We start from the raw sequence: 18,302 nt of genomic DNA on the forward strand, positions 1-18,302 counted from the left end.
TAAACATGTTTAGCATGTCAACAAGCCTTTGCTAAAGGCTTTTTTAGCCTTTGGTAATGACTTCTAATTTATGTGACTAATTATCCCGGGATAAATAGAGATGAGGTGCTTTAGGATAAGGCTAATCTGCATGTCTGCCGGAAGCTTGAACAGCGCATTTTATAAAGACACAAAACTCAGGAATTCAGTGAAATTAAGTTTGTGACAAAAGGAAAATTCAAAAGGAAGGCAAATATTTCTCTTCCTAAGCTGCTGCAGTTGGATGTGAGCAAGGTGCTGACTGTTTGGCATGAAAAGAAGCTTCAGCCTTGATTCTGGAGTTTGTTTGGATCTATACCGAAGCTTGAACAGATTTTTGCCTATACTATTTGCATAGACATATTTTCATACAGAATGGCATCATGATTTGCCAGTCTTCCCCATCCCTCTTGACCCAATTGTGTTGCCTTATTCTTTAAAACATAGTAGTTATCCATCTTGACCTCCTCACCCCTTGTTTATGCCACTGTATAAACAAGCGGTGATGTATGTAATTATGTATATGCACACAGCAAAGGACAATCTAAGCGCAAAAAACTTAGTCTAGTGTTCCAACATTGCCAGATGTTATCCTAGAGAGAACAAGTTATTGCTGGTAACAGAGGAAGTGCAACCCTCTTTCTGCTGGGCTGAAGGTCAGGCTTCAGAAGAGCTCTTGAACTTTGAGCTTGGCCTCCACAATGCCATGCAGAGCAATCCATAAATACTTTAGCAAGTTTAGGCTCATTTTCCAAAGTGATTTAAGGTTTCAGAGTTCCTAAGATGCTGTCACCAAGTCAGTTGTAGGTGTGTCTAGCATGGCTCTGAGCTGGAAGGACTCGCTCCATGTTCTGCATGTTTTATAGATCTGTTAGCAGCCACTTCCCATGCTCACATTTCTGAATGATGCTACAACCACAGCCGGTTCTCACCTGCAGGCTCAGCAGTGGCAATGCCAGACTGTGTCTGACCATGTGGACATGCCTTTAATTCTTACCGTACATGCTGTTGAGGTGTTTTAACCATCTAGTTTCTCAGTCTGAGGTGCTGAAAAGCCAGACTTCCAGGATGTACAAAATGGAACAATCAGACTTGTGTTTAGGTAGATACCCAAAATATTGCCTTATGTCTTCAAAAGCAATTCCAGCAAAAGATGTCTAACTCTTTTAGGAGCCTACAATGTAGTGCTTAAGATACCCAGAGCTAACTTGCCCAGAGCAGGGAGAATGACAGATTACTCAATTCCCATTTCAATTACTTAACCACAGGATTATCATTCTGCTCCACTCAAACTGCGGTATATTGATTTCTGTTGTGACTCAAAATATTTTAATTTTTAATAAAAAGTTAGTGTGATATTCTCTTTATGTGTATAAATCCAGCATAATCTGCCTTTTGCAGGCAGGGTATTTGAATTGAAAGACTCGGTAATACCTGTAATGTTTATAAGGAGCTCTCCCCACGTTCGTGTACCCGGTGCCCTCTTGCTCAGCTTTCCCACAGGGCGGCAGGAACACAAAAGCCTTTGAGACCTCGACGAGAGAATTGTAACATAACGAACTTTATAATTTCAATAGCCCTTAACCAAAACTGCTCAAAAGCTCCCATGGAATAGAATCAGAGTCTCAGAATATCAGCTGAAGGAAATTACAGGGAAGTAAAGGAACAAAAGTTAACCAAAACCTTTCATTCTTTCATATCCACGGACAAATTAATATTAAGTGGCACAGGCAAATACTAAAAAACTTGTGTTCACTTGCTTCGAGGCTCATCATATTGACCCCAAACTCCGTTTTACTGAGAAATGTGGTACCACGTGAGGCGAACAGAGTTCCCGTGGAAATGCGGTCAGGTGTAGCAGGTTTGCTGATGCACCCCATGACGAGGGCAGCGCTTCCACGAGATCAGCATCTCCTAGAAACCCTGCGCCCAGGGAAAAGGCTTAACACCAGCAGTCCCAATAGCGATAAAACATTTCTAGATGTTTTTCCACTCGACAGCGTAACTCTAACCCTGAGCTCCCACTGAAAAGCTACGCAGTGTAACTCAGCCTGAGCATGACAAGGAAATGTCTTGGGGACCCTCTGTGCTTTCTGGCACATGTCCCAGGAAGGGACTAATCAGTACAGAGCCATTCTTCACACTCCTTCTTTGGCCTGTTGTCTGTGACCTATTTTCTTGACTAATCTTGCGATTTTTATCGCGGCCATCACCAAATTGCCTGTTTCTGGCTGCTCCTGGCCAGCCCTATAACTCCCAGCTCCCATCAAGATCTTTGGGGAAAAAGTGTGGTATTGAGTGGTTTCTGTTTTGCTGCAAGGTTTCTGCAGAATCAAAGGACAGCGTAAGGATCAAAATGCAAGAGCAGCCGCTTAAATGATGACTTCTGTGCAGGTGATGTCTTCTCTAAAAGATAAATTATAATAAGGTCAGTTTTGTTATTGATGTTGAGGTTTGTGGTCCTGGAAGCAAAGAACCCCTTGTGACGAGCCTCAGTGATGATCTGTGAAGCATTTATTGTTGCCAAGAGAGGGAGCCCTCACAGAATTCTCTCTGCTGCTCTTGGCAATGGTTTTGCTTTTGTGATCTGCTCTTTGAAAAGCTACAATTTTTTTTCTTACAAAATTTGGGGCCTTTTTGTTTTATGAGAAAATAGGTTTGTGACACAGATGACATGAGCTGTGACTTTTGCCCTTTTTGGGCACAGGTCACAAAGAAAGGAAATAAGCTTTTAATGTTCAGAGTTCCACAGCTGACTGTGAGTGAGTACATGATGTGCTTTCATTAAACACCACATTTTAGCATTCCAGCGCTAGAAATAGTGATCCTGCTAAATGGAACAATACTGGTTGGACACTGAGCATCTTCTAAAAGAAACGTGATTTTGTCTGTTGTAATTTCAGTTCCATGCTGCCTTCTGGAATTAACAGAACTGGTACCCAATTTGCCCCTTAGCCACCCCAGAATGATTTGTTTTCTCCTGAAGGACAGCGTTTGGGAAGGGGGAGTAGGATCTTTCCAGTTTGTCTGCTGATGTAAAGGGTAAATTAGTGCTGGGTTTATTTCTAATCACTCATAGGGAGTCATTCAATACATTTTGGAGGGTCTTTGAGAGTTATGCGACGTGTTACAGATTTTTACCAGTGGACTGGGCTCAAAGCAGTGAGAAAGTACAGGCGCTTTTATTACTGCTTATCTTTAGGTGAAAAGCCTTTGTCTTGGGTTTTGCAGCAGAAACTGCAACAAATAAGTTTGCCAGAGAGACTCTGTCAGTGTTGACTGCTGGTTCACCCCCATCTCCTTCCGAGCTCGAACTGGTTACAGGAAATTCTGGCCAGGAGAAATTACACGTATTGAAGCTGCTCTCTGCTGTCTTTTCTGAGCGTGCACTGTTCCCTAGGCCCGTTCCTTTTGAAGAATTCCTTTTCAACGCCATGCCTCTATGGCTCTGTGGCTCCCGTACCCCACTCGGCATGTTCTCTGTTTTGCACGGTAGCTCTTTTCCGCTGGGATGTACTTGTGAGTGGATATGACAATCCAGCGTTTCTTATCTCCCCCGAATCAAAGGCAAACTTACAGAATAGCTTAACTTCATGGCAGTTCAAAGCCAATAATTGGGCAGTAGGATTTAAAAAATACTTTTATTTGATCATTTGAGATATTTTGCCTTACTATTTTTAAATGCAAATTATGAGGCTCCAACGTGATCTGGTTTAGTGAGATATTGATGCCTAGGACCAGATTCTCAAAGATGCGTTAGCGCTTAAGAGGCATTAGGGTGCCTAATTCACTCGCAGGTCAGCGGTTCTCGAAAATGTCACGTCCTGGCTCTTGGCAAGACTGGAGGTTTATACAGCAGAACTGTTGCATCAGAGTAAAATCCAGTTTAGAAATGCATATTGATGATTCGTTGTTAATGGGTATTGTGTGAAGATTGCTGTGATTATTGTAGCAGAACAGCCTTGAGATTCAGAATAAGTGCAAGGACTAGATGGGCTGAGATAGGAAAGATGATATTTAGATGATAACTCTTCTTTCTCATTTCCATTATGTTCTCCTTGTCTTTTTGAACACTCTCAGTATTCTCAGTGCTGTACAGAAACATACGGGAGACTTGGGGCAGGAGCTAAGCTGACTGCGACCAAACTACCTGATAAAACAGAAAAATCGACCCAAAAATAATTTTATGCATTATATTTAAAAGAAGAACGTTCAGAGTTAAGACTGAAATGGCCAAAATGGGAGTTTCTGACATTTTATGGATGTTCTGCATAGGTAGTGTGCCTCCAAATATTGGATGCTCCTATACACCATATGTGCTGCAATTCCTAAGCAATACAGCAGATGTTTTAGGTGATCAATTCAGAGCTCACTGGCTTTGTTTAGTTCTCCCCATTCCCAATTTTATATGATGTGAATGTGCCTGTCATCGTAAGTAGAGGAACAGTTCCGTATTTAAAAATCTGTGCATAATTCAAAGTTGACACAGTGGCAATACTAAAAACACTTCACAATCTAGAAAATCTCGTGTTCCTTGGGGTCCAAAACACCTACTTAGGAAAACCATCGCCAGGAAAAATTAGCTTTGTGCGGCTTGAATCAAAACACAACTATTTATTTGAGTTTAGGTTTGTTGCAGGAAGCGGACGGAAGCCGACAGTTCTGATTCCTTTGCTGATCAGAGGGATGGGTGAGCTGGTTTGTTTGCTTATTTCTTTTTAAGAAAAGTTGCATCTTATTTCTGTGTAATCACCTCAGCAGTCGGCTTCCCAGCGCCAACTTTCATCTTCGGTTCTCTTGGCACTTCCGTTGCTGCTCCCCTCACTTTGCCAGCTCCCTGTGTACTAAGTGGCTTTTCTGCCCGAAGATTTCTCCCCCAAGGAGCTTTTTAGAAACATCTAGGTTGGAAAAGACCTTTAGGATGCAACTGTGCACATGGTACTGCCAAGTCCACCACAAAACCCTGTCTGCATGTGTCACATCTACACATCTTTTCAACCCCTTCAGGGATGGTGGCTCAGCCACTTCCCTGGGCAGCCTGTCCCTATGCCCAACAACCCTTTCTCTTAAGAAATATTTCCTAGTATCCGATCTAAATGGTAATCCCCAATGATTTTACTCAGTTTTCTGTGCATGTGGGCTGGAAATCTATTCACACTTCATTAAAAAGCTCATTTGAAAATATAGATTCTATTGTATTTTCTGAACTGTTTTGTCTGTCTGTTTGGGGATATAAAAAGACTTGAGCTCTCATACTTTTTTTCCAATGAGTGTAAATATGTATCTGGTGGCTAACGCAGTGGGGATTTCTCTCTGGAGTGGTCTGTGGGGAATAATAAACGATGGTGCCCCAGCTCCGGCTCCTCAACCCGAACCCACAGGACCGTGCTGGAGGCAGCTCCATTTCAAAAGGAAACAATAATGTGCCCTGTCTCCAATGCCCAAAATTAAAATTGAAGTTCCCTGGGAACAGGAATGAATCTGACAATTTGGCCACTATACATTGGAACATTTACATTGTTGTTGGTCTTTGAAAAGAAAAAAAAGATCCTGAAATATAGCTGTTTGGCACAATAGAGTTGAGGGTAAGACCACGGATAAATATTCCTCACATGCTTACCTATGGAAACTCTGTTCGCCTTTCCTGCGACTGTGAATTGGTTTGAAATGACGGGCTGATGCTTCCTCAGGAGTTACTCCTGGCATTCCAGAGCTCTTCTGCTAACTAAAACCATCTCCTCCTTGGGGAAGCAAAGTGCTTTTCCAAACACACTGTGTAAATGTTGCTGTTAGTGCCTTAAAAATTCATTTGTAGGGCTAATATCCGATGGGTGTTTGTTTGGAAACCTCTTGGATTTCTTCTAATAAACGAAGAAAGTAAATAAGTGCAATAGAAGCAGTTTAAACACAGAACTGTTTGTTTTGGTTTGTTTTGTTCTGAAAACTGGAAGTTTCAGAGTGACTCTCAAATCGTAGATAAACATCCACATTTCAAATTGTGCACATAAGTGGACTTTCTGTGTAGCCCAAAGAACAATTGCTTGGCAGTGGCTTCATGGCGTAGTTACTGCATTCTCAGTCAAGTGTTTGTTACACGTACATGAGTAAATCTCAGCTGTTGTCTTCTGGAGACCTTATTCTGAGACGTGGTCTGTATTCAGTGACTGTGTCCGCAAGGGGAACTGGGGAAACAGCCTCTGCTTGGACTGAAGCCTGAAGCAACTATACATTGTGAGGCAAAATCAGCAGTTTCACGTAAAAATTTTCTAATAGGGCATTTATTTCCTTCTTTCTTCCAGTGATATCCCTGTGCTTCTCAAAACAGGCTTGTATGTGTCAGGCACAACGCGGGTTTTTCACAAGTATTTGTTCTGGTGGCTTTTAACCACTCTGAGGTATAGATCAGATAGCAGGTCCCCAATGAATTGCTTATAGAACAGCTGTAAAAGAGGCATAATTTCAAAGTTAGCAACGGGGCTAGATAAAAGGGGATTTCAGAACTCTTATCTCTGTTCAGGGCACAGGACAAACCCTGCTCCCTCTTTTATTAGTCAGAATAACCTGACATGGACTGAAGAGAGGAACAAACCGTAATATCTGGATGGCCTCATTTTCTTACGCAGATCTCCAGATCTCTAATTCAGCTCAGGGATTTCAATGAACCAAAGTTATATTTTCTCCTTTGATATAACATGACATATACAACATATACAGCTATCTTCAGCCGTTGTGAATAAGAGTGCCTCTGGAATGGTTGCGTGGTTTAAAGCACCTGGGTGAAGGGTTTGGGCTTAAAGTGCCAAATTTTAAAAGTGAGATAAAAATGTTCAAATTTGGATGCCGAGAGGTAAATGCCACCTTTGTTCCAGCAGCCTCCCTTTTGTTGCTTTTGCTTATGATTCTGGGAACACCTCTCCAGATTAAACATGAATAGTGTGCAAGGGCAGAGTGACCCTGGGCACGGCTGTAATTAGGCCTAATGCTGCTCTCTTAATTGTTGGCAATTTTGGTCCAGGTTGCAGGCTGAGTGGAGCTTGTTCCATGTTCTGTGGCTCAATATGATGTTCAGATACAGGGACTTAGTCATGATTTTAGGATGTGCCACAGAAAACTACAAAGAGTTGTTTGGAAAGTGAGATTTTCTGTTCTCCTCTGGGACAGCTTGAGCTCATTGCTGCCATTGGACTGCTCCAGACAGCGCTTCCGCCGGCTGGAATTAAACATGCGGGTTTTAGAAGAATGATGGTGGGGATGCTCCAAATCGTTTGTTAAGTGAATATGACAAGCGGTGAGCTGGTTTGCAAAAATAACATTGATTTTTTGAAATTTATTTATGTTTTTAAGCAATAGAAAAACAAACTGCCATGAGTTGTGAAAGGAAACAGACTCAAGCTGAAATTAGATGAAAAGCTTTAAATTAGATGAGACCACAATAGTTGGACATATAAATTTATCTATTTGTCTATGCATACTAGATTCTAATTTAACTTTGCATTATAATTTTTATCGGGTTGTCTTGACTTATATACAGTAAACAAGGAACTTTGCACGGTATGGAGGGGGCAAGGTGTTCAGATAAAGTAACCCTAAATTACATGTCACACACTGTCATTTCTCCCGTCCCTCTTGTCTGTCCCCATCGCAGAGAAGACTTTGGCTGCAGTGGTGCCTCAACAGGGACGGGGTGAGTTGTCTCATTGCTGCAGAAGAAAAAATGCTGATATTATCCAGCTGTTGTGCAAGTTTGGGCATCTCCAATCTGTTCATTTGCACTCCCATAATATTAGCACTTGAAAAATGCAGATGACACTGGGTTCTATCGCTTCAGCTGGATGGAGGAAATATGGAAAGTGAGAGGAAAAGTGAATGTTGTGGGTGCGGAGGGCCAGTGAATTTAGAACATAAGATTCAAAACTGAAATCCTCCAGTCTGGTGCATTGGAAATCGGTTCCATTGACTCCCCTCACGCCAGTTTCCTTTGGCTCTTTACAGAGATGCTGCTTTAACCAGGAAAAGTGTGTACCGCCGTGGTTCTGTCAGGGACAAAATGCCAGCTTGGCCTTGGATAGGTGCGACGATTTTGAGTATTTCCCAGGTTTTTCTTCTCTACCTACTATACGTAGCCTATACTGGCTCCTTGTCTGTAAGTGTGGCCTGTGTATGCAGCTGCACAAACGTTTACTCCCGTCTGTACAGTGCTGCAGTGAATAGACACACCTTGGTATATACATACCTGCATATACATACGTGAATGGTTTGTGATTGTATATACAGGTATGCAGTATGTTTGTGTACATATATAAAATGATATTAATGGTAAGTGCAAAGCTCAATTTCAAAACAGAATAAGGTCCGTTTTTGCTGTTAACTGCTTGGCTGCATGGAGCTGTAGGTGTGAGCTCTGGTGATGGCACAAGTAGAAATCACGACAGAAGGATTTGGGAGATGAAGTAGCCTGTAGATGTCATGTACACCGTTTTGTAGTCATAAAGTGCTGTCAACATCTACTCTGCTCATGTTACACAGAAAGTCCAGCTTCTTGGGCTTACAGGGGAAAAGTCTGATTTGCTGGTAGAGCTGAAATATATTCCGTTGAATGTTTAAGTTTCTGCAATGTTTGAATGCGAGAAATACAAGGTACTACTGAGGCTTCCTTCTGAAATTCCTTCTAAAACTGCATCCATTATCGTTGTATATGAGTCACTCGGTTGCTTTTCAATATTGCCGTCTTTGAGTGGAAAGGGAATATATTTTGAGTGTTTGCAGAATTCCTTCAGCCACTAGAAACTAGAGTCTTGAAATTGCTGTGCTCTGTTCTAGAGCAGCTCACCTGCATCTTGGGCAAAATCCAACCCATTGAGAGAAAACGACACCTAAGATAAATGCAAACAGATAATTGACAAGAATAAATCAGACGTAAAGGCAGGGAGCTCTTGGAGGGGAAGGATTTAGGCTCTGGGGAGTCGGACAAAATGGCAACTAGAGGAGTTGTGTTCTCTCATGCTTATTTTCACTCTATTGCTGAATCATAGGGACTTTTAAACACATAATTCATAAGTTCTGTGTTTGGAAATGCATTATTTTGTAAATTTTATATTCTGAAGGAATTTACTCTTGTGTTGCATCTTTCACATGTCTCCTTCCTTCTATTTGTATTGCTGTCCTCATGGTGTGAAGCCACAGGAGTCCTGTTTCCTAAAGGTTTATCAAAGATGTATTTCCTTTGGGCCCAGGTGTGTCGGGAGGCGGCTCGTGCCATTCGGGGCTTTGCTTCCCAGTTTAGTGCTGAACTGAGCAGAATTCTAATATAGAGCAGGAGCCAAACCAAGGGCAAGCACTTGCTGCTCACCAAACAAGATGGTATGTAACTCCTTACAAAGGACTTTTCTAGTAAAAATTGCTTGTGTTGCAGAAAACTTCCCAGTAACTCCCTCAGATTTTAAGATGGTTTTTTGTTTTTCTCATTTCATAGAATACTTCTTTTTTCAAACCAGCATTTTCTTTGAACCCAAGTCATCCTCCTCATCACCAGCACGCTGGCTATTCTGCCATGATGACGGGTTGTTAAATGAAGTATTGGTTGACAAGGAGAGAGTATTACAGCTGCCACTAGCTGGTAGCTAAACAACTTGTGTCCTGTGTGGACATCGGAACGTAAGTCCCAATTTCAATACATATTTAGTTAGTTAAACACAGCAAAAGAAGGTTTGGCAGGAATGATCTGCTGGCCAGAAGGTCACAACGCCAAGGCCTGGTCAGGGCATTCATAGGTAGATGTAAGCAGCTCAGATTCAGTCTCAGGGTCCAGATGGGGCAGAGCACGGATGTAAACCCCTGGATTTGTGCCTCTTACTGTGTGATCACAGGCTCCTGCAATTGCATACTTACTTTTAAAATTGCGTATGTTGGAGGTTAAATCTGTCTTGTCTGTTATCTAAAACAGCTCATAAACAGTGTCTAGTTAGTCAATATCCCATTACTGGTATGGGTAGATATGCTTTGTTTCTAATTAAACATTCATTGAACACTGTTGCTTACCCACCCCCCCCACCCCCCAGCAAATAGTGGAGTCTCAAAGTTGGTAATTGCTTTCACTAATGCTGCTCCTTTCCTTCCTAAGACTTAACGTAAGACAGGAATTCACAACTGGAGAATGGCTTGGCAATGCCTAAAGCGATGCACATCATGTATAGATTTTGGTTGTTAATGGCACTGTGGGGGTCTGGGTAGGTTTCCCTGCCTCTGTTTACTCTTTTTTTTCACAATAAATAAATTTCAAAGCCAAGAGTTTATTGGCTCCTGCTGCTTACTATGTACTTTAAGACACAATCTGCTGTTTGTGGCATTACAGTAATCTCTATAGGCATTAAGTAATTGATGTCACAAGCACAGGCTTATAACCACAGCTCTGCAATTTACACAATAATACACCAATCTATGAAAAACCTGCGTGGTGGTTTGTTACCAAAACAAACCCTTTAAAATGCTGAATTAATTTGTGGCATGTGTAGATCCCAACCTCCTGAAGCCTAAGTACATGTGCTTCATTTAAAACATGCACACGACCACAGCCACCTTTTTGATGGTGGAAGAACAACAAGGCTTGATTCCAGCCTGGTGGTGGGGTCTGACCATGGAGCACAGCAAAGGTATTGGCTGTATCACCCCTTTTCCCCCCCAAACTTTACTGGGGCAGAAATACCACTGTTTTATATGCACTCCACATACTCATATACTCTAAACAGGCTGCAGAGTGACTAGAGCATTGGCTACCTGTGCATTAACTGGTCTCAGCTCTTCAGGCTTGAATTAACACGGAGGATAGAAGCCTATGAAATTGGGAGCTCTGAGTGAAGTTCGCCAGTTGAGTTCAATAAAGTGATTGGATTTGCTTGCCATATTTTAACTGGGGTTAAAAAGAGACTGTGCTGTTAAGTAATCAAGGATGCCCATTTACATGCACATCTGAGAAGATGCACTGTGTATGTATAGCATACATCATCAAATCACAAAGCTGCTATGGATCTACCTTTGTGTTGTTTCACTGAGGTGCAGAAGGATGCTTGTTATTTTACAGATGCAGTTAAGACAGAAAACTGAAGAGGCTTTCTATCGTCATCACATCATTGGTGAAGTTGAGGATCAGTTCATTCCAAAGCAGTTCGTTCATCCTCTCCTTCTTTTCAGAGATAGGACGGTCTTAACAACTTTTTGTTGTGATTGTGAATATTTATAATGGACTGGCTGGCTTCTTTATAATTGCTAGTGGTTCAGTAAGAATCTGTGTTCCATATGTAAATAAGGCAACCTGTAGGTAAAGGACCAGTAGATATAGACTCATAGAGACATGTTCTAGCCCTCTAATCATCTTCATGGCCCAAACATACCTTGAATGGCTTTTCCATCTTTCCTTAACCTCCATTATATTTAAGTTCTTTCTAAAGAGATTTTGAGCACAACAGGGCTGTAAGAACTGAGGAGGAGCGTATTAATAAATAATACATTATGCACGGGTGTTGTGTTCTCAAGATAAATGGTCAAAGCTGGGAGAAGGAGGGTTCCTAGCTACTTGTTTTGACAGTGTTTCTGAAAACTATGAAAGCACCATGTACCATTGGCACGTAGTTGTTTGGAAAGAAATACGCAGATGTCAGATATTAAGTGCAAGAATATGGGAACTGGAGGGGTGAGTAAAGTAGCTTAATGGTTTGGTGCTGTCTTTCATCATTTGGACTTAGTTTTGGTTCTAAACCAGAATCAAGTTACCAAATATTGCAACGATCAAATGCCTGTAGAGGTCACTGTGAAAATGGTTTAAAATGCTCATTGTAGCTCTTGGTGTGAGTGATAACATATCCCAAACCACTTTACGAATGTTCTTCCACACCTATATTTATCAATAATTGATTCCACAGAGTGGGCTTCAGCAGATGCAATTTACTAAAATCCCAAACAAGTGTCAACAAGATGACAGGTTCGTTTTATCATTATACCAGGAAAGTTGAACAGCTAATCATAAAGGAAATACAAAATGCGGGATCTTGCCTGTGATTTCAGGATGGAAAGATAATATTATTTCTTGGCATTACATGATTAAAAGGAAAAAGAAAAAAAAAAAGCTTTAAATCATCAAATTATCCATTTTAACCAGATTTAAATTAGGAACTTATTGGAGTCATTACTCAAATCAAGAGTTTCTCCTTGGATATGAGTCTTGGACTCTGAAGGGAAGGAGCATGCAAGTAGCAAAACTTGCATTTGAGAAACCAGACAGATATGAAATGCTCACTGAGTTACATTGAATTTTTCAAACACCTTCCTTTATCTGAGCATTCATTAGAAAGTTTTCCCAGATGTTGGCTAGCTCTGTATACTTCTTAAACTGTCCAGCAATGAACAATTAAAGCAGGTTTACATTCCTGTATGACAGAAGCGTCTGTTGCACAGAAGCAAACGCAGCGGGGGACACAGCTTGTTGCCCTCAGGTAGCAATGCGAAAGGATGGACACAGCGCCTTCTCGCACCTTCTCCCCCCCTTCACCTCCCTCTCCTCCCTCCCTCTGCCATGAAAAAAGTGCAGAACAGGAGGTTTATGGTGCATAACAGCGCAGGGATGTTTGTGGTGGTGCTCGCGGGCAGCTGTGCTGTGCCAGCCACACGCTGCCGAGCTGCACGCCTGGGGTCTCTTGCATCTTTCTCTGAACTATTGGGTTCTTTCATGATATAATGTTAGAAGATAGCTTTCAAAAGCATTGATGTTACAGAGTCTGGCAATAATAAAGACCATAGAAACGTGAAATTCACCTCTGCAAACCTTTTAATACATGCTCAGCTTTGTTTTGTGGGAAGATGCACTGGTTTCAACTACTCTTACATCAACACAGTTTAGAGAGTGCTAATTTAGAAGCTAAAAGGAGAAGGCACTATTAGTAACAACTTGTAGAAAACTTCCAGGAAACAAACAAACAAACAAAAAGCACTTGATTTCAGTTTTAAACCCTCTAAATTGCATGGTAGTTTGAAGGTGGTGGGGAGAGACACCTGTTCAAACCATATCAAAATTTAGATGGCAAAGATCAATAGCAGAGACCAGGCTGGGTAAAATATGTTTAGGAAGACAAAATCTTCATATGATCCCAGAGAGTCAATTCCAGCTTCGTGTGGGTGGACTATGGCAGGAGATGTTAGTGAGGTGGGCAGCCTGCCTTTGGGTTCAGAGCTGCAGGAAATACTGCCCCACGGAGTGGAGGCGAGAAAATGGCACAAACACAGAATCACAGAATCACACAGAATCCCAGGATGTCAGGGGTTGGAAGGGACTGGAAAGCTCATCCGGTGCAATCCCCCCATGGAGCAGGAACACCCAGATGAGGTTACACAGGAAGGTGTCCAGGCGGGTTGGAATGTCTGCACAGAAGGAGACTCCACAACCCCCTGGGCAGCCTGGGCCAGGCTCTGCCACCCTCACCATGAAGAAGTTTCTTCTCATACTTAAGTGGAACCTCTTGTGTTCCAGTTTGAACCCATTACCCCTTGTCCTGTCACTGGTTGTCACCCAGAAGAGCCTGGCTCCATCCTCCTGACACTCCCCCTTTTCCATCTTGATCCCCATGAATGAGTCCCCCCTCAGTGTCCTCTTGTCCAGCTCCAGAGCCCCAGCTCCCTCAGCCTTTCCTCACACGGGAGATGCTCCACTCCCTTCAGCATCTTGGTGGCTGCGCTGGACTCTCTCCAGCAGTTCCCTGTCCTGCTGGAACTGAGGGGCCACAGCTGGACACAATATTCCAGGTGTGGTCTCCCCAGGGCAGAGCAGAGGGGCAGGAGAACCTCTCTGACCTACTGACCACCCCCTTCTAACCCACCCCAGGTACCATTGGCTTCCTGGCCACAAGGGCACAGTGCTGGCTCATGGTCATCCTGCTGTCCCCAGGTCCCTTTACCTAACAAGAGTTTTCTAAAGGTGAAGTTGATCTCAGCTCTGGGCTTAAGAGTTTCACAAGGAGGCTCAGAGCAAGGCAGGTGTCGATGCCCTTGTGCTCTGGGGAAACCAGAGCTCTGTCATCTCCTGGGATGTGGTGCACGAGGCTGCTGAAGGAGCTTCCAGCACAGCAGCCTCATGTGTGTGATACCAATAGCGGGGTGGTGGCCACCTCCATCTCTACTGGATGTTGGGGCTTGGAGGTGGTGTGCTGGGACAGAAGGCAGGGGTAAGGGTATCTTTTGGATCCTGGCTGGAGGAGAAGCGTAGGAGTTGGAAGATGACTTTATAATTGCTTTTTTTTATTATTCTTTCTGGCTATATTGACTTTATACTTGACACAGCTTTGGCTGGCAAGTGAGGCCCAGATACATTCTGAATTAGATATGACTAGGCTCATTCTTACATGAGAAGAAAATCATCGGTTGCTACAGAAACAGCTCCATATCAGTCTCGTGGGGCATCTTTGCATCTGGCTTTTTTTCCTTCTCTTTCACTAATCTGTAGATAAGAGTCAAAGCAAGTGCAGCACATCCCACATCTATATAAAAGGTTGGAGGAAACCTACAGAGAGCAAAGTGTGAAAGAACATCTTGTAGATAAGCTAAACTTAAATGAATGAGTTAATTTACACCCCCCACACATGTTTTTTTTTTTTCCAGTTTTGCAACTCTTGCTGAGTTAATTGAGGTGAAAATTAAATGACACCAGTCAGCAAATATTTTAAAGACCACCAACATTAAGGAAGAGAAATGAGGTACTCAGAGAGGGAGTTACCACGGAAAATTCAGGAAGCGATCTGAGGGGTGAGCTGGAATCTGTGCAGAGAAAATTGCATATGGCATTGGAATAATAATCCAGGCTCACTTTCAGGCAAGTTATTTAACTTGATAAATTAAGGAATTAGTTAAAAATAAGTGTATATTATGGGTGAACAGGGACCATTCTGCACACTTCAGACCAGCTCACCAACAAGCTTTTTTAACCGGTTTTCTAAAATGTAATGAATTCTTGATGCTTAGCAGATTAATATTTATTGAGTGAATCAATGCTTAATTTATGAAAAATTTGCCTTCCTTGTATTTTAATATGATTTATTACTCATCGGTGCTTATTGCATTAATTAAAGATTGTGTTAATTTTGTGGAAGCGAGCATGATGTGCCGCAGTTTTGCTGCAGAGCCCTAACGTACCAGAGGGGCTGTGCCCTTGGGTACCAGAGCCCCAATGGCCTCATCCTGCCTTAAAGAGAAAATGAGGATACTGCCCATTTAGGGCAGGACAGGATTATCGCAATAGAGCTGCTGTGGTGATACAAGGAATCTTGCTATTTGCATCTTATAGATTATGGCTGACGCTGTGCAAATAATGGAATGCCCTTTGGCAGCGTAGGTGAAACCCAGCCTTGGCGATATGGGAGACCGTCACTTCTTTTCTGACCAGGGATGACAGTCATTACACTTCAGTGCTCGGGTTGTATTATAATTCTTGGGACAGCAGGTTTCCTGAGGATTGGGATAGTCCCGAGCATCTCTGCAGGGGCAGGTGTTTGAGAAGTGGAAAATTACTAAAGGCAGAACAAAAAAAGCCAGACATCTTGTGAGATGAGCCTTTCACGAAATCTGTCAAAACAGGGACAGGGTGATCATGCTGGAGGGGCAACAGCTGCAATTTGCATCACTCAGCACAGAAGGGAGAAGCGAATATACGAAGCCCCACAGCCATGATATTTCTGCTGCAATTATTTTATTAATCTTTGTGACACTTGTAATGTCTCCCTCTTTAAATTCAAATTCTGCTGCTTTTATAGCTACTCATAAGTGTGTCTTTATGTTTTGTAAAAGAATCAATCTAGTTACTAGCCTGCTTGCATCAGCTGAGCCCTGGAAACGGCCCCCGAGACCCGAGAGCAGGCTTGCATCTCCACAAACTGTTCCGATCCATAATTAGTGCATTTTTGCATGTTTAAATGCATGTTTTGGAATTCACTTTGCTGTTTGCTCCTCTCCAGGGCTTGGGTGAGTGTGCACAGACCTCCCTTGCCGAGCTAAATTAGAGGAAGCTCGTCAAGGTCCGCTGAAGGTCGGAGCAGAGCAGTTTTGTCCCTGTCGGGCAGCAACCAGCCCGCTCAGCCCTGAGCCTTTGGGTGGAGCTGATGCCAAGAACCTGGTGGCATTTCAAATCCCTTGCAGCAGTTAAAAAGATCAGTGCTGCTCCACTTGAAGGCGGAGAAATAACTTGAGCTTAAAGTTCAGCACATACACAAAGATTTCCTGGATCTGGAGTTAATTTGTTTTCTCCAAGGCCAGCTCGAAGGCAGTGGTCCAAACAACAAAAAAGTTGCAAACTGAACATCTGACTTGTAATAAGTTCATTTTATTTCCCACTTTGTTTAGCCTAATCCTACATGCTTTTGTTTTCCTGCAGTATCAACTATTCAGGTTTTTCTTTATTGTTTATTTTTACCCTAGTTAATAGACTCAAGTGAGGGCTGGCAGCCAGTTGGGCTACATGCCTTTCTGTTCCAAATCTCTACATTTTGCAGCCTTCTTTGATGCAGGATATTTATACTCCACCTTTTTTCCCAGTAGAGAAGCTTTCACAGAGTATAGGCTTTGGGTATATATTTTCTGCTTTAGCTGTTCATTAGATATACAGCATTCGGAGCTCCAGTTGTGCTGAGAAATGTAAGCAAAGCTTTTGGCCCAGTGGGTGCTAAGCCCTGGTATTTCATAGCTTTGTACATATGAATCAGGCTAAGGCACAGGATCTATATAAAATTTAGCTCATTAGGAGATGTTTCGTCTTACGGCTCCCACTGGGGAGGTGGGTCCTTTGGTCCTGTGCTGTTTCCTCTGTTTTGTTGCTCCCCGGGGGACAGCGTTCCCGACTGGTTCTTGTGGGGGTGACACCAGGCAGCAGGAGGGGCTTCTGGTCGCTTTCACCATTGCCCTGGCACACCTGGGAGAAAGCTCAGCATAGTCTGGCTTCAGTCTTTTATAATAAAGCAAATGTGATCTAGCACAGTGCTAAGGTCATACTCAGAATGGCTTATCAGAGTAAAGAGAACAAGAAGTACCTATGGAAACAGATAGGAATGAATTTTCTTGCAAACATTATTTGTATTGTACAAGAGTTAAGGTACTGAAGGCCAGGGAGCTTTCAGAGAACTTGTTTTAGCAGCCTTACACCCCTAAGCTTCCCAGCAGGCCACCTTCACTGTTTGGCACATCGCTCAAGTATATTCAGTGGATGATCAACTGTGTCCACACACTTTAGCCAGTGAAGCTTTACTTACAGAGAAATGATGAGTTTGGAAAGGAGTTTCATCAGTCATAATTTCCAAGGAAGGGCATTCATGGTAGGGAATACCAAGTCAATGTTTCCTCCTCAAGGACTTTCAACTGTCACCCAGGGAATGCAGTGAATACAGTGATGAGAATTAGATTAGAAAAAAGATCAATAGGGCTGACAATAAATGAAAGTAACACAGACATTATTGAGCAAATTAGAAGAGAGAAATCAAACTGGACAGTATAATCTTCAATGCCAGCTAGACACACTGATGTTGGGCAAAGTTAGGGAGAAGACAGTAAGTTGGAAAGTGCTATGAAGAAAAGGCAGTAACGCTGTGGGATGGGGAAAGCCCTGCTGGTGGTGAAAAGCCCTCGGTCCACGGAAAGGTGGAAAAGGATGACGATGGCCCAGGAGCACATAGATCTCAGTGTCAGGCTACAGAGAGGTGATGGTGGGGAGATCACGTAGGACTGGAAGCTCAGACCTCAGGCACCCCCCACCATCACCAAGGCATTGGTGCAATAGCTTGTTGCAGGCAAAAGATGTTCTTAACCTTCTCATTGTACAGGTTGGTTTGGCCTGTGAAGATTTGCAGCACTTGCAGAAGCCACTCTTCTGTTTAAACTTGATTATTTGCCATAATAATTCCGCATATTTTGCTAGCTGTACGTATACGCAGTGATGATCTAATCTGGCAAGCTTTTAGGGTGAGGGATATCTGGTAGCAAAGAGATCTGTGGGCTGGCTGCACTGAGCATGAAAAGGAGCTTTTCTTTTATCAGTCTTGAGTTTGTCTAGATCCTCTTACATGGCTTTGAAAGGTTCACCCGAAGGCAATATAATTGTGTTTGATCACATACAGGCTATGAGTCAGTGATTGATATGAATAAAGAACTTAGAGTTTCTTGTCTTGGTTCCTTGTCTTCTTCCCTGTGGAATCAGAAATCACTTTTATAAATATATGGGTCCATCTGTGCTTCTAGCTATCCATTTCAAGTATATGATCCAA

At 42.6% G+C, this 18,302-nt stretch overlaps 1 protein-coding gene across 12 annotated transcripts in view; it reads left to right on the top strand.

Moving 5' to 3' along the window:
• LOC102088218 (BEN domain-containing protein 5) overlaps positions 1–18,302 on the top strand; it is an 889,197-nt gene that overhangs the window by 445,178 nt on the left and 425,717 nt on the right. The window lies entirely within an intron of this gene.

This window comes from Columba livia, chromosome 8 (assembly GCF_036013475.1).
Source record: "Columba livia isolate bColLiv1 breed racing homer chromosome 8, bColLiv1.pat.W.v2, whole genome shotgun sequence".
NCBI lineage: Eukaryota > Metazoa > Chordata > Aves > Columbiformes > Columbidae > Columba > Columba livia.